We start from the raw sequence: 15,891 nt of genomic DNA, 5'->3' as shown, positions 1-15,891 counted from the left end.
CAAAACTAACCAACAAAGTATCAAACATCTCCTTAGTCAACCACAAATTTCTGACCGTCATATTAAATGGGCTGCTTTCATTCAAAGTTTTCATCCACTTATCCAATATCAACCTGGTAGAGAGAATGTTGTTATCGATGCATTAAGTAGAAGACCAAGTATCTATAATATTTTTGTTCTATCTTTTGACTTCCTTATTCCTATGAAGGATACCTATGACCATGACCCCAGTTTTCAAGCTGATTGGAATAAATTGGTTGCTAATAACTGGATTCCAATTAATTCTTTGTCTTGTTCTTATGGATTTATGTTTTATGAGAGAAAAGATTGTGTATCACTATTCCATTTAGATCATTTGTGTTGCACGAAATTCATTGTCCCCCATATCAAGGCCATAGAGGTATTATTTCTACTTTAAAAACATTGGTTGAATATTTTTAATGGCCACACATGGAATCTGATGTTTCTAACTTTGTTTTTGAGTGTTTAATTTGTCAAAGAGTCAAGCGACACCATGGTAAGCAATACGGTTTGTTAATCCCTTTACCAATTTATGAACTTCCATGGGAACCTATTTCAATGGATTTTATATCTGGTTTGCCTAACACACAAGCTAATCATGATATGATTTGGACTATAGTAGATCACTTTAGCAAATAAGTATATTTTCTACCATGTAAGAAAACATTAACTACATCTCAAGCTGCACATTTATTTTTGAAGATTGTTTTCACTAACCATGGTTTGTCAAAACTTATTATTTTTATTCGTGATTCTAGATTTTGCAATAATTTTTAGACTACTTTGTTTGCTAATTTAGGTACTAATATTGATTTTCATTTGCATTTCATCCGAAAACCAATGGGCAAACAGAAGCTACTAACTGTACAATTTTAGATCTTTTATGTACATACACAATTTCAAAACCACAAACATGGGATACACACTTGCATTTACTTCAATTTGCCTACAATAATACACCACACACATCTACACAAGAAGCACATTTTAAAATCATTTATGGACATAGATTGCATACACCTGTTACATCATTATCAAACAAAGTTAAAGCTGTTGATGATATGGCCAATACGCATGCTACTATTTTTGTTGAAGTTAAAGCTATGATTGCGAAAGCCCAACAATCATACACTAGAAAAGCTAACAAGAAAAGAAAAGCCATGAGTTTCAATGTTGATGATTATGTTTGGTTATGCATTGAAAAGAGAAGATTGCAAAGTGTTGAGAAACACGCTATTGTTAATTAGCACCTTGATTTTATGGACCTTTCAAAATAATTCATAAGATCAATGACAATGCATTTAAATTAGAACTACCCCAACATTGGAAAATCCATAATACTTTTCATATTAGTCTACTATGACCTTTTAGAGGCCAATTACATGTTCGCCCTGTCTATGAAAACCCTCGTTTATTAGAAGAAGAAACTGAAATCCTTGAACCTGAAACTATTCTAGACACTGATTTTATGACCACTAGAACTGGCCGTAGATACTCTAGATATTTGGTTAAGTTTAAAAATAATCATGTTGAAAAAGCCCAATGGATGCATGCATGCGATCTAAGTGCTTACCCCTCACTACTCGCTCCACATTGAGCTAATAGCAATTGATGACAATTGCTATCCCACCCCGGGGGTATGATGCCAAGAGGCATATTCCACAATGGATTCCGTGAGACCATGATGGATTCCATGAGGTTTTTATTCCATGGTAGAGTTCGTGAGGTTTTGCGGTGGATTTCGTAAAACTATATTTATTTGCCGGGGCTCGTACACAAGGTGGATTCCTTGTGCGAGAAGTTGATGGGGATGCTTGTCCTTTTCGGGCATCATGTTAATTTAATGCATGTGGGTGATTCCACAACAGGTGATTCTGAAAAACACATATTTAAATTAATGGACGTTTATGAGTTTAGAGTGCACTCATATTAAATTAAGGTTAGGACATAGTTTCAACTTATTTATTTATTTTGTAGCTGAAGGCTGCTAGGTATTCACTTTTGTCGATTTAATTTTATTATGTTCTAACAATTGTGAATACTTCAGTTGATGTGTAGAGTAGGCAGTGGTGGCATTGGGAAGCACCAGGCAATGGCATGTATTTAGATTACCTAGAAGAAATTATCATTTTTAATGGAGACATGACTTATCATTAAAGGCATGGCACTAATATTTATTTAGGTATGCTTATTTATTAAAGTGCTTAATAAACATTTATTATTTTGTATGCGCATAGGCACTCGATTTAAATATTTCATTATTGGACATTGTATTTGGGCACAACCCGATATTTGGGATGCCCAACCACTTTATTCTTTATTTGGACAAAAGCTAAAGCATGCTAATTGTAAATTGGGCTATTTTTGAGCGTGGAGTTAATAAATTTATAAATACATGCCTTTTGGAGCGCTCGCACAAGGCATGGGGGGAGATTGTACACAATTTTTCTTTTTGTCTCATGTCGTGCAAACCTCTCTTCTTGCTTTATGAGCTTTTGTAGAGTTCTTTGTTCTTGGGGACCTTCCGGAGTTCACTCTGCGCGCATACAACATCCGATTTGCGCACCATGAAAACCTGTACCTATCCAAATCCCATCATCTAGCGACAATGAGCTGCTGCATATAGATGTCCTCATGTAGATCGCCATGTAAGAACGTAGTCTTTACATCCATATGTATGAGTTCCATATCATCAGATACAACAAAGCGCAAGATGGTCCGCAAAGTAGCCATTTTGAATACAAGAGAAAAGATTTCATCAAAATCAACTCCATGTTTGTGGTTGTACCTACCCCTTTGCAACAAGCCATGCTTTGTACTTTGGTAAGAAACCAAAAGTGACTTTCAACTTATAAACCCATTTGCATGGTAGTATCTTCTACCCTTTAGGCAAATGCACCAAGTTCCAAGTACCATTATGGAGTCCCAAGAGAGACACCAAGAAAAAGGGGTTTCTATCGTAAGAAAATCTATCTTGTAACATCAACAAGATTTTGTTTCATTCTTTAGAGAACCACAACAAGAAAAAGAACAAATCTTCACGCAGCATCATAGTAGATATCTCCCATGGATTTGATAGAATCAACCATAATCTTCAACATCTTCATAGAATCCATCAAAACTAGCAAGAACACAAAATAATACACCACTTTTAAATGGAAAGAAATCACATATGATTCATCTTCATTGTCTTTATAGTTTTCTCTCATAGTCTCTCCGTCGATAAATACATTGTTTTGCATAGAATTGGCTATCTCCGACTCTCTCTTTCTCTCTCAATCAATAGTATATCATCTCCTTACTACACTACTCAATAATCACTCATAATACTCATTCTTTGGTCATGGATACCCTTTCCAAGAGGTGTGTCTGATATGAAAGGTCGCCAGAGCCACTACAGTGACTCTTCATAGCTCACTACTGTCACTTCACTCCAGTCTTCTCTTGAGTCTTCAACAGCTACTTCTTCCACTTCCTTGAGCTCTTTTGAACTTACATTCACCTCTTTCCAAGGCTAGAAAAATTTCCCAAAGTCATATATACATTCTACAGAACACTTACAGAGGCATACAGAACAGAGCAAAACATGAACAGAGCAAGAATAGAGGCTCTACAGAAGCTCAATAGAAAACATCAGAACCTCATAACTCATACTAAAACCATTCTAAACTATAAAAAACTATTCAATAATATTTCAAAAGACCTCTATCTTCATCAATCATCAATCCATGCTTCATATAGAAGAAAATCAAAATAAAACAGAAGCTAAACAGAAGGTATCGGAACTAATTAGAACCTCAACAAAACCTATCAGAACATCACAGAACCTCAACAAAACCTATCAGAATATCACAGAACCTCATATTTCTATTGAGAATCATCATGAGCTTCCAAAATATAATCAATCTCATCCAAAATACTTTCAAATACTTCCAAAACAACCAAACATCACTCAAAATCCATTAAAAACCAACCATTCAAGCCTAAAAAACAACAAAAATCAACCAAAAAATCTAGTCATTTCAGCATTCAACATATCCCCACACTTAATAAGGAAGCATCCTTGTGATCTAAGAAAGAGGTAATACAAGTTCATTAAGAGCTTAACTCAATCTTCTTTAGTGTCTTCAGTAATCCACCCAACCATGTCCCAACTTATCACATGTATCTAAGAAAGAATACAACTAAAGGAAAATACATTTATCCATTAACACATCTTATAAACAATAGAAAGTCATAACAAATTTGTAAAGGATATAAGAGGTTATTCAGCTTTGCATCGTAGGCTTTCCATCCACAATCACTATCAGTGTCAATAGTTGAAAAAATAGCTCTCAAACAAATCCAATATTCAACCACCACGAACTTATCACATAGAAATTAACACAGCACAAACACAAAACAACCATCTGAATGGCACCTCCAAAAGAGAGATATATCATTAAGAAGCATAGAAGATATAGCTAGGGGTATCAGTGAAGATGATCCCTCTTGCAAGCTTGATGATTACGAAAACAATCCATGTATAAGGATTCATCTACAAAAGATTTTGGAGGATTCTGAAAGAATTGAAGGCAGCACATCCTTTCTAGCAAAACAAGGTATCTACTAGGCAAACAAAGGGCATGGAAATATAGGACATCTAGTTATTGGGAATCAATGTTCACATTGACATTCATACATAACTTTGGAATGGCCTTTTGATCATTATGGGAATGCCTACGCATATATGCTAGGTACCAAGCAAAGTGAGCTATCAATCTCACTGAAGGATATGAAGATTATGGATATTGTTGGGTAAAATGGAGATAATTTTGGTACGCTTGACTAGCAGTTGTCCAGTCCCCTGGAATTAATGGCCAATTAATATGTGGTCCTGTAAGAGAATTAGTTGAGCTCCATCCTTTTCTTCTTAGAATCTTCTAATCAAATCCTTCATACCCACTAAACCAACTGAGGGGGTTGAGAAATAGAAGTGGTAGGAGATGGAAGAGGAATGGGTAAAAGAGGATGAAGAGATGGGTAGGAAAAATTATAAAATGAGGAATAAGCTAAAGAAGGATTAGTTGAGAATTTAAGCGAATCAGTTAAGAAAGGTGTTAATTGATAAGCAAGAAAAGTGGAAGGAATATGGATAGATGGGAAAGGACAAGGTGGAGAAGGGAAAAATACTCGATCTTCAATGAAAGAAAAATAGGTAAAGATTGGAATTTGAGGAGCACCATGAGGTTGGAAAGGGAGAGATAAGATGGCTACTGAGTTGGATTGATAAAGGGGAAAATAAGCATCATATCGATGGGCCATTTGTTGATAATAAGATAAGCTAGGAATAGAGGGACCTAAAGCAGATCATCGATGATAGGCATCAAAGAAGGATGAATCAAAGGGATGGTTCTTGGAAAGATAAGCTAAAAGATCCACTCTTAGTTGGTTAACGTTTTGCGCATGAGTAGAGGCTTTATTTTGTCGTTGGTTCAGGACTATAGAATCAATCATTGTATGCCATAGAGTGTCAAGGCAAGCAGCCACTTTAGAAAAATAGCACTGGAACATTTCATCTATACTCGACTCCAAATGTTTGATGTACAAGGTAGCTTGTAAGACTACATTCCCTACATACCAAGCCAAATCATCATCATATGGAATCAACTGATCACCTCATAAATACATATAAGACATCAACATTGTATCTGAAGTCACAGAATCTTCAAAGACCATACAGACTACTTCTGTCCAGCAAATCAAAACACTAGGCTCCACTCCAACCATCCTCTAGAAGAGATAGATCCATCATTGAGAGCTTAATATAGAAGACCAACTTTTGCTGATAGTGGATAAAAAAGGAATGGTCGGGAGGAATATACTCCTGAAATTGCTCAAATGTAGACCATAATAAGTCCATCCTAGACTACAGTCTTTCCACTTTAGCTTGGAACAACAGACATAATGTGGCTTATCATTGGAGAAATGCCAAGTCTGCAGGGGTCAAAGAAGAAATTGGTTGCCCAAGACTCTTGGTGAGAAGAATGTGACTAGATCGATTGCTTGTTAAGTTGCTGAATTTGGATTCTGCTCTGTTCTAAGGTGGTATTTGCTATCTTAAGCTTCTCTGTTTGGGCGGCTACATAGCCTGAAGCTCTTGAGATTCCTTGAATAATTTATATCGTTCCTCAGTCACATTAACCACTTGGGTTTTAGTGTCAGCCAACTGAGTGTGCAAACTAGAAATGTCCATTTTCTGAGCATCAATGATCTTAGTTTGTTGCTCCAATTGGGTACAAAGATCAGAAAAGCGTTCATGAGCAAAAGCTAGCTTTGCATTTGCTTTTGTCAGCTCTTCTTTGGTTTATTGGACTTCGTCATAGCAAGAGGAATAGAGTTGTTGGATACATGCAGTCTCACTGAGAGCTCAATAGAACACTGAACATCTTAACATAGGAAGGGAATTGCATCTCCAGCTACCAAGCATTGTACTGAAGGGATGAAATCTCTAGAGTACCCTCACAATGTGCTTTGAAAAGTTTTGGCGTTGTGAGGAAAGCAGGTAGGTGACTGCTAGATTGATCAGCAATGGAGATTGGAGGAGGAGCTGGGGCTGATTCAGCCACTCATTCTAAGTGTTTCCTCTGAACTACCATAGGAGGGATATGATCAAGATCCTCAATGATGACATCAGAGTGTTCAGTAGGGGGAGGAGCTTCTGGTGGATCAACTATCAAGGTAGGAACTTTCTTCGAAGGGGCATTATATGCCAAAAATACAGAAAGGTAGGAACCAAATGTAACATTAGTTACATTACCCCTTCTGGCTTGGACAAAGTGGTGATCCATTTTTTACAAAAGGTAGGAACTCCAATCAATAGTTATCATTCTAGAAGTTGTAAACAACTCCTTTGAAAGGTAATTAGAGGGTGTCTTAGCAGGCATAAACCTGTCCAGAAGGAACTAACATAACTGCTTCCACATAGGATTGGAGATCATGGAGACATTGATGCTAGAAGTGGTAAGAACCTTCTTGGGAGATCCAACACAACTTGTGTCTGCTTCTACAACAATTTAAGGATATTCTCATTCAAGAACAATTGTCTTGCAGTAGGGAAAGAGTCTCCCTGATAGAATAAAGACAGAGCCTTGCCCAAACTAGACCAAGACTAGACCTCTTACTATAAGATACTAGAAACTGATCACAAGTATCAGTATTCTCCGGGATGAGTGGTAATGAGAGTGTGATGAACTTGGCTAAGCCTGCTTTGCCAATAAGTTCATGTCTATTGATGCCCGATGATGCCCCGATGTTATGGGATGCTATGTCTATGCTTTGGGACTAATTTGGAGCAGATTTGGGCACTGATTGAGCTTCGTTTGACAGTAAATATGCTGCTGTAATACAGTGGGCTGAAGCTCATTTACTTGGTGTATGCATTGGTTCTTGGATACGGGGTGCTTACTGGAGATTTGAATGATCATACCGATGTATTTTGAGATTGACAAATGCTTTTTTTTTGTTCCAGAATGCTTTTAAGCTTGGGTTAGGCTCCGTCTTGGTCATCATTCACTGGCATTTGGATTGAGTTGGCATGCTTTGGACCGGTTTATACCTATTGTCATTGCTTGACATTTAGGCCTCTTGCATTTATGCTTTGGTCAAATATGGTTGTCACTTGGTTTGCCCATACATGACAGCCACTTGGAGCTTCGTCTTTGGATATATTTGAGCATTTTGGACCTACTAGGCATTACATTTGGTTGTCAATTACATGCTAGTTGAATACTTTCAGGCTTATGCTTTACGGGTTTGAGATAGCTTAGGATTTATGCTCCAAATGTACCCTACAGGAATTTGGAATGTCTGATGCTATGTACTCAATGTATTTGAGCGTTGCTTGCTCTATTTGCATCTAATTTTACTTCCAGTAGGAGCCTCTTGGCCTATTCGGATGTACACAAAGTTTTAGTTACACTTGAGCTTGAGCTTGTGGGACAGTTACATGCATTTGTTCTCTTGAGAGCTTTATGTCTGCAGTTAGTCTGTAGTGGGCTGATTTGATACGCCTATTGGGACATGCACCTATCTCTGTCACATGTTTGTCAGTTTTGTATGCATCTTGGATGGTTATGTATTTGAGCTTCTTGCTTTGTCAATTGTGCTTGTGCTTGGTCTCTTCTCTTACCCCAAGACCCATTACATGCATGACTTCTAGACCTATGAGATGTATCTTGCCTGACAGGTTATTGGTTTGATAGTTCTTGGTACCTTCTTGCCCCTTGACACTCACTATTGGATGTATCTTGCTACCTAGCAGTTGTAGTGATATATGTATTAGTGATCGCTTCACTTTCGAATAGTTTTACATACTGCTCTAATTTATTCCAGCAAGCTAAAATCTGCAGATTTCAAGCATTTGTATGAGGGTAATGCTTATTGTTTGATGTTATCTTGGTCATATTTGGTTGACCGGTGGTTCTCTTTGGTGGTATCCACTCTTTCAGCTAGTTTTAGTAGTGGTTTTAGTGAATTTTCTACTAATTATAGCAACCTGCAATTTTGCATTTTTGCTTTGATTTGGGATAGTATGGCTGGTCATCTGAAAGACACAGCTCTCTTTAACATTGCCAAGTTGGATGGTACCAACTATGGGTATTGGAAGTCCCAGATATGGCAGGTTTTGGTGCAAAAGTAGCAGATTAAACCATTGCATTTCAAGGGTGCTAAACCCGAGGATATGGATGTTTATGTTTGGATGAAAGTTGATGAGCTATGCAAGTCTACCATTATCTTGTCACTCTCAGAAGAGGTCCTTCATAATATTGTTGAATATGAGAATCAGAGTGCATAGGACTTATGGGAGAAGATTCGGGAGCTTTATGCGCAATAGAGTTTTGCGTCACAGATGTATTGGGTGAAGCAGTTAATGGACCTTCACATGAAGGAGGGGACATCCCTATCATCTCATTTTAGCCAGTTTCATGGTATCATGAAGAATTTGTTGTCACAAGGTATTGAGTTCAAAGACAACTTGCACCCATTGTTTTTGCTTGGCACCTTGCTTGAATCATGGGATGTCTTCCGTACTACCATATGCACGAACAAGCTTGATGGGTTGAAAATCAAAGATGTTGAGAGTGCTTTATTGATTGAGAAAATCAATAGGAGAAACAATGATGCTTCTTGCTCTTCACATGCATTGACTGTTAGAGGTGGTAGACATGGCAGGCATGATAATGATCATAAGGGCAAGGACTCTTAAAAGTCCAGGTCAAAGTCACGTGGCTGCAATAAGTCCCATGGACGGAAGTCTAATCTTACCTATCATTATTATGTGAAAGCAGGACATATTATGCCGCGGTGCCATAAGATGCGCAATGATAAACGCAAGGAAAAGGGAAAAGAGAAAGTGCAATAAAAGTCTTCTGAGCACAGTATTGTACCTGCAAAGTTCAATGTGAAGATAGAAGAGGTTAATGTCATGCAGACCATTGATTCAGATGAGGATTACATACTTGCAGCTTCTTCATGTGATGCCTTACAGGCTTCTGAGACACATTCTATGTATGCGCAGTGCTGGCTTTTGGATTCGAGTGCGTCATTTCATGTGACACCCTGTAGAGATTGGTTCCATACCTATCGCACCATCTTTGGTTCTATGCATCTTGATGATGACAGGTCTCTTGACATAATGGGCATTGGAGATGTTATGTTGTAGTTTCCTTCTGGTGGTTCTTTTGTTTTGCATGATGCATGTCATGTACCTGCGTTGACTTGCAGCCTTATGTCAGCTGGACAGCTTGATGATGCAGGGTATTTGTGTCTTTTGGAGACTTTGCATGGAAGATTACTCGTGGTAGGCTTGTGCTTGCAAGAGATGCCAAGTCTGGCAGTCTCTATCCATTACTTATATCTAGACCTACCTTGAATCATGTATTGTCTGTCGGTTCTATCCCCCATGTATCCCTTTGGCATGCTCGTTTGGGGCATATGTCCCTTAAAGGAATGAAAATGATCCGTGCTTTGCAGTATCTTCTGCCTTTTGACTCTTCACGTTTTGATTCTTGTGATCATTGTTTGTATGGCAGACAGACCAGGAATACGCATAAAAAGTCTGGTAAGAAATGCATGGGTGAGCCCTTGGCTCTTGTTCACTCAGATGTATGTGGGCCCATGCCTTGTCAGTTACTAGGTGGGGCAAAGTATTTTGTTACTTTCATAGATGATTACTCACATAAGGTTTGGGCTTATCCCATAAAGAGAAAATCCGATGTCTTATACACATTTCAACGTTTGCTTGCATTAGCAGAGAACTAGTCTGGGAATAGGCTGAAATGCCTAAGGTCAGATAATGGGGGTGAGTATGTATCACGTGCTTTTGAGAAATTTTGTGATGAGCAGGGTATTAAGCATCAATTGACCGCCCCTTACACCCCTCTCTAGAATGGTATGGTTGAACTCATGAATAGGACCATTGAGGAAAGGGTATATAGCATGCTTAGCCATGTTGGCTTACCGCAACACTTTTGGGTTGAGGCAGTTACTACTGCAGTGCATCTCATTAACAGGTCACCTAGCAGTGGCATTGACTTTCAGGTTGCAGAGGAGGTATGGGCAAGCAAGCCCCCCTCTTATGATCATTTGCGTGTCTTTGGATGTGAGGCATTCTGCCATGTGCCCAAGAACAAACACAATAAGCTAGATCCTAAGAGTGTCAAATGTATTTTCATTGGCTATGGAGATGCAGGAGAGATGGGTTATCATCTATGGAATCCATAGGTGCGGAAAGTGATCCGCAGCCATGATGTCATCTTTCATGAGGACAAAATGTGTATATGGCCTGAGAAAGTGGTTGAGGTATGCAGAGTTATCTTTCAGGAGAAGCTGCCTACTCTCGTACAGCCCACTCCACGGCCAACTAGATAGCGTGCAATATCACCTGATGCTCATGGTCCAGATGTTAGATATACTGATGTTAGATAGGATGTTGGTCAGGCAGCAGAGCCTGGGTTGAGGCGTTCTACTAGAGATAGATGATCTCCTAATCGTTTTGCACCCTCTATGTATTATGTATTGGTTACAGATGCAGAAGAGCCTCTCACTTATGATGAGGCTATGCACAGGGGTGATTGTCACTCTCGGGAGAGGGCTATACAGTCTGAGCTTGACTCATTGCATAAGAATTAGACTTGGGATTTGGTTTCCTTGCCTTAGGGTAAGAAGACTTTGCCATGCAAGTGGGTGTATAAGTTGAAAAGTACCCCTAAGCACCCCAAGTCGACCTACAAGGCTCGATTGGTTGCTAAGGGCTTTAAGTAGGAGCATGGTATTGACTTTGATGAAGTCTTTTCTCCTATGGTCAAGATGACCACCCTACGCTTAGTCTTGGCTTTGGTTGCACAACTTGACCTGGACTTGTACCAGATGGATGTCAAGATGGCTTTTTTACATAGGGACTTGCATGATGAGATTTATATGGAGCAGCCTAAGGGCTTTGCAGACCTTGGCAGGGAACACCTAGTGTGCAAGCTAAAGAAGAGTCTATATGGCTTGAAGCAGGTACCTAGGAAATGCTACCATAAGTTTGATGCATTCATGTAGTCATAGGGCTACAGCCATAGTGCTATGGATTCGTGCTTGTACACAAGAAAGCCCGTGACGATTCTTTACTGATTTTGATACTCTATGTGGATGACATGCTTTTAGTAGGGACAGCTCATGAAGAGCTAGATGCTCTTAAGGCTCAGCTCAATAAGAGCTTTGAGATGAAAGATCTGGGACACAGAGGCTTGCAAGGAGGCTATCTGGTTAGGCCATTTGATTGCAGACCTTGGTATGTCAGATGCTATGCCTACACTGCATTCGGATTCTATGAGTGCCATTCAGTTGGCCAAGCCTTCCATGCGAAGATGAAACATATTGAGATGAGGTATCACTTCATTCGCGAGGTCATTGAGGACAGGTCTGTTGACCTTATCAAGGTCCGACTGAGTAGAATCTTGCTGACTTGCTCATGAAGAGCTTCACTACAGAACCCTTTGCCTTCCTCGAGAGATTGATGGGCATTGGATGAGATGACGTCTTTTTCCTCATCCTGTTGTACATGTGTACATGTTGTACTGTCTTTTCTTTTATTTTCTCTCTTAAGGGGGAAGATTTGCCTTTAAGTGGGAGGTTGTTGGGGGTAAAGGCGCCTTCGCCTAGCCACTTGTATATTACTACACTTTACTACACTAACAGTACCTACCACTGCACACTGCAGGTGATGGGTGTCCATCACAGTCACTTATTATTTATTCTTTTAGTGACAGTTTGAATAAAGGAAGGCCCGGCCAAAAATTGCGACTGTTGGAGTTCCCACTTATGAGTCTCTCTCTCTCTCTCTCTCTCTCTCTCCATCTGCCATAGCTCTCACCGCCAAGCTTCTTTCTCCTGGGTTTTACTTCCCTTTCAAATGGCAGTTCCTTCTTAAAATGTTAATTACAAACTATTAAGGTGAAGCGGCGCTTCAAATGAAACTCAAACTCTGTGTTAAAAATTAAGTGTGGGCTTAGTACTTTTTGTGTAGTGCGTGCACTTGTGACGACGGGTTCATTTTTAAATAAACTTAGATGTGTCTGTAGTGCACGAAGCACATGCTAAGTGAACGGCTGGTTTATTTTAAGGTATTAGAAAAATGTGTGTTTGGGGTGAGCACACGTGGAAAAGTGAGTGATTAAAGTTCATTTTAACAATTAACGGTGGCTATGGGGTGAGAAAAAATAAATAAAACAAGAAAGATAATAAATAAATACATGGCAAGGGTGTGTGTGCAAGAAACTGAGGGCGCACGGATTAGTCCCAAGATGCAATGATTCCAAAAAAAAGCAAAATCCACTAATTGGAAAAAAAATGAAACACCTTATTAAAAAAAAGAGAAAATATCAAGGCAAGGTTAGTGTGGTCCTATTTAGTTTATCTAGTTGTGATTAGTGTTTGTGTGGTGTTATTATTTGGAGTATTATATATATATATATATATATATAATTTTTTTTAAATAACGAGCTTTCTACAATCAACCTTGAGTGAGAATTGAACCATCAAGTTTCAACAATGTGTCTACATTTTTCAACATTTTTAGCTTATTTTTGGAATGCAAAATGAAAATTTCACGAATTTAGGTAACAAATTTAGTATTTTGGCCTTAAAATAATAATTTATCCATTGGGTATAGCTTTTCAGCATATGGAACATTCTAAAAATATTCAAATGAGTTGGTGGGATATTTTGAAGTTTGTTTGGAATTATTTTTTAATCTTTTATTAATTTTAAATGAATTTATTGAATTTAATGAATTTTAAAAGGATTTTGAATATTCTTAATTTTTTGCAATTAATATGTTGCAATTATGACCAAGAAAATAATCTAGAAAACTTCCCAAGTTGTCAAATAAAAATTCAGTTATTTTTTGGATTTTTAATTGGATTTATATGAATTTTTATGAAATTTTAAATATTTTAAGGCGCTTTCTCAGGTTTTAACGGGTTTTTGAAAATAAAAAAGGAGGTACCCGGGATTGCGTGTGAACAACAATGTGTGAATGGACGGGCAGACACCACCGTAGGGACAAGACCGAACGTACGTCCCCTCGCGTGAACACGTACAAGGAACTCCCAGACACAGCACGATGACTCCGGCGTGTGCACGTCACGAACACCCGCAACCATGTGTACGATGAATGTGAATGTGTGTGGGTTAAAGGGGGGTTGAGTATGGGATGGGTAGCGGGTTAGGGAGTAGAGGCAGCTACGGGGCTAGGGAAAAGAGGGGGGTTGTGTGGGGTTGAAGGGTGGAAAGGTGGGAAGGGGGGCTTAGGAGGGGGAGGTGGGTGTATGGGGGGAAAGGGGGAGGTGGGTGTATGGGGGAAAGGGAGGCTTAATAGGGGTTTTGGGGAGTGAAAGGGTTATGGGAGGAAGGGGGGCTTAGTAGGGGTGGGGGAAAAGGGTGAGAATGGAGGGCTTAGTAGGGGGGTGTGGGGAGGGGAGGAGCGCCAAGGAGGAGGAGGGGGGGGGGGGGGGGGGTGGAGGACAACGGACTAGTAGGGGGGTGTGGGGAGGGAAGGAGGGAGGGCCAAGGAGGAGGAGGAGGAGGAGGAGGAGGAGGAGGGAGGGAGGGAGGGAGGACAGAAGCAGGGAGAGAGGGGAGAGGGAGAGGGAGGGGTCAGGGAGAGAGAAGAAGAAAGAAAGAGAGAGAAAGAAGAGAGAGAAGGAGGAAGGAGGAGGGGAGGGAACCGTCGGGGAGGGTGGGATTTAATTTTTAATTAAAAATTCTCAAAAATAAGAAGTAGGGGGAGAGGGAGAGGGAGGGGTCGGGGAGAGAGAAGAGGGAGGAAGGAGGAGGGGAGGGAACCGCCGGGGAGGGTGGGATTTAATTTTTAAGTAAAAATAAAAATAAAAAGATAAAAAATAATAATAATGAAAAAAAGAAAAACAAGGGAGCCCTCTGATCCCGCACATAGGCGCGCGGCGGGGGTAAAAAAATTTGCAGTGGCGGGACCCATAGACAATCGGGACATCAGCACAGAGGCGAACGATGCGATGGATATAGCATAGGACTGGTAAATTAAAAAACGCGGATGTTCATGCGCAACGCGGGAGGTGTGTACACGTAAAAACACGAAAAAATTAATAGAACCCAAACCATGCATTGGAATGAAATGCCATAAAAACAAAAAATGTGCCGCAAGGCAGGGGGAAGACAATGGAAAAATGCAATAGGGGTCCGGGGAGAATGCATGGCATTCACATGGGAAAAAGGTGAAAATCGAGCTTGAAAATACATATGGGGATTAATATTAGAAAATCCGCTCACCGAAATGTAGGGCAAAAAGAAGAAAAAATGCGCAAAATAATGTTGCGAAAAACTTATCATGTTAAAACATGGTTCTGACTGTGATAGGATGCATTCACATGGAAAAAACCCAAAAAAAACTCGAAAATGGACTAAAAAATTAATACGAAAAGAATCAAGTACCGGAACAAAGGGCAATAAAAAGGAAAAATGTTTAAGGGAAGGGGATTCACAGGGCGATCACATCAAAACTTATGTCTGGGGGAATGAGGAGGGGTTCACATGCAAAAAATACAAAAATACGCCCGAAAATACATTAAAAATTTAATAACTAAAAATCCAAGGGGAAAAATAGGGTGGAGAAAAAAGGAAAAATGTGAGGAAAGGTTGGTTGGATACGGCTGTCAATTTGAAATGGACATGGGCACATGGAAAAATGTAAAAAATACGCACGAAAATGTCCCAAAAACCTGCAGAAATTAATAACCAATGAATCGTGCATCAGAATAATAGGGTGTAAAAATGAAAAATGTCATATGGAAGGTGTAGGGTAGGGCTGTCACATCAAATTGTTGTTTCGAAGCAAAAAGGAGGTATTCACATGGAAACACGTCCAATTGATGGAGAATGGTTCAAAAATTAATAAACTCAAGAACCGTTTGGCGAAACAGGGGTTGGTAAAAAGAAAAAAATGGTCAATTCAAAGGGAAAAGTAGGATTGTAAGGTTGGATATGGATTCCGATGGACGTAGGGTGCATTCACATGAAAAAACTACAAAGTAAGGGATAAAGGGAAATAGAGAAGGAACGGCCCCAGGAGTGGGGTAAAAGGGAAAGGGCAGGTGTGGAAGGGACCCCATCAGGGTAAAACCGGATCATGGCATAGATGCATGATCAATTTGAGGCATATGCAGGGGGTATGTATCATAGGCACGCAGGGATGCGTTCCCATACTTAAAACCTTAACGGGAAGGGTAAATCGAACATCAGGGACCTAGGACCACACATTAGACCATTACTGATGTCCCCACACTTAAGACCTGACCATCACTAATA

Source organism: Lygodium microphyllum, chromosome 13, assembly GCF_053477565.2.
Source record: "Lygodium microphyllum isolate KBCC chromosome 13, Lygodium_microphyllum_v1.1.10, whole genome shotgun sequence".
In the NCBI taxonomy this organism is placed as follows: domain Eukaryota; kingdom Viridiplantae; phylum Streptophyta; class Polypodiopsida; order Schizaeales; family Lygodiaceae; genus Lygodium; species Lygodium microphyllum.
The sequence above is the reverse complement of the archived record's forward strand: the minus strand, read 5'-3'. Positions refer to the sequence as shown.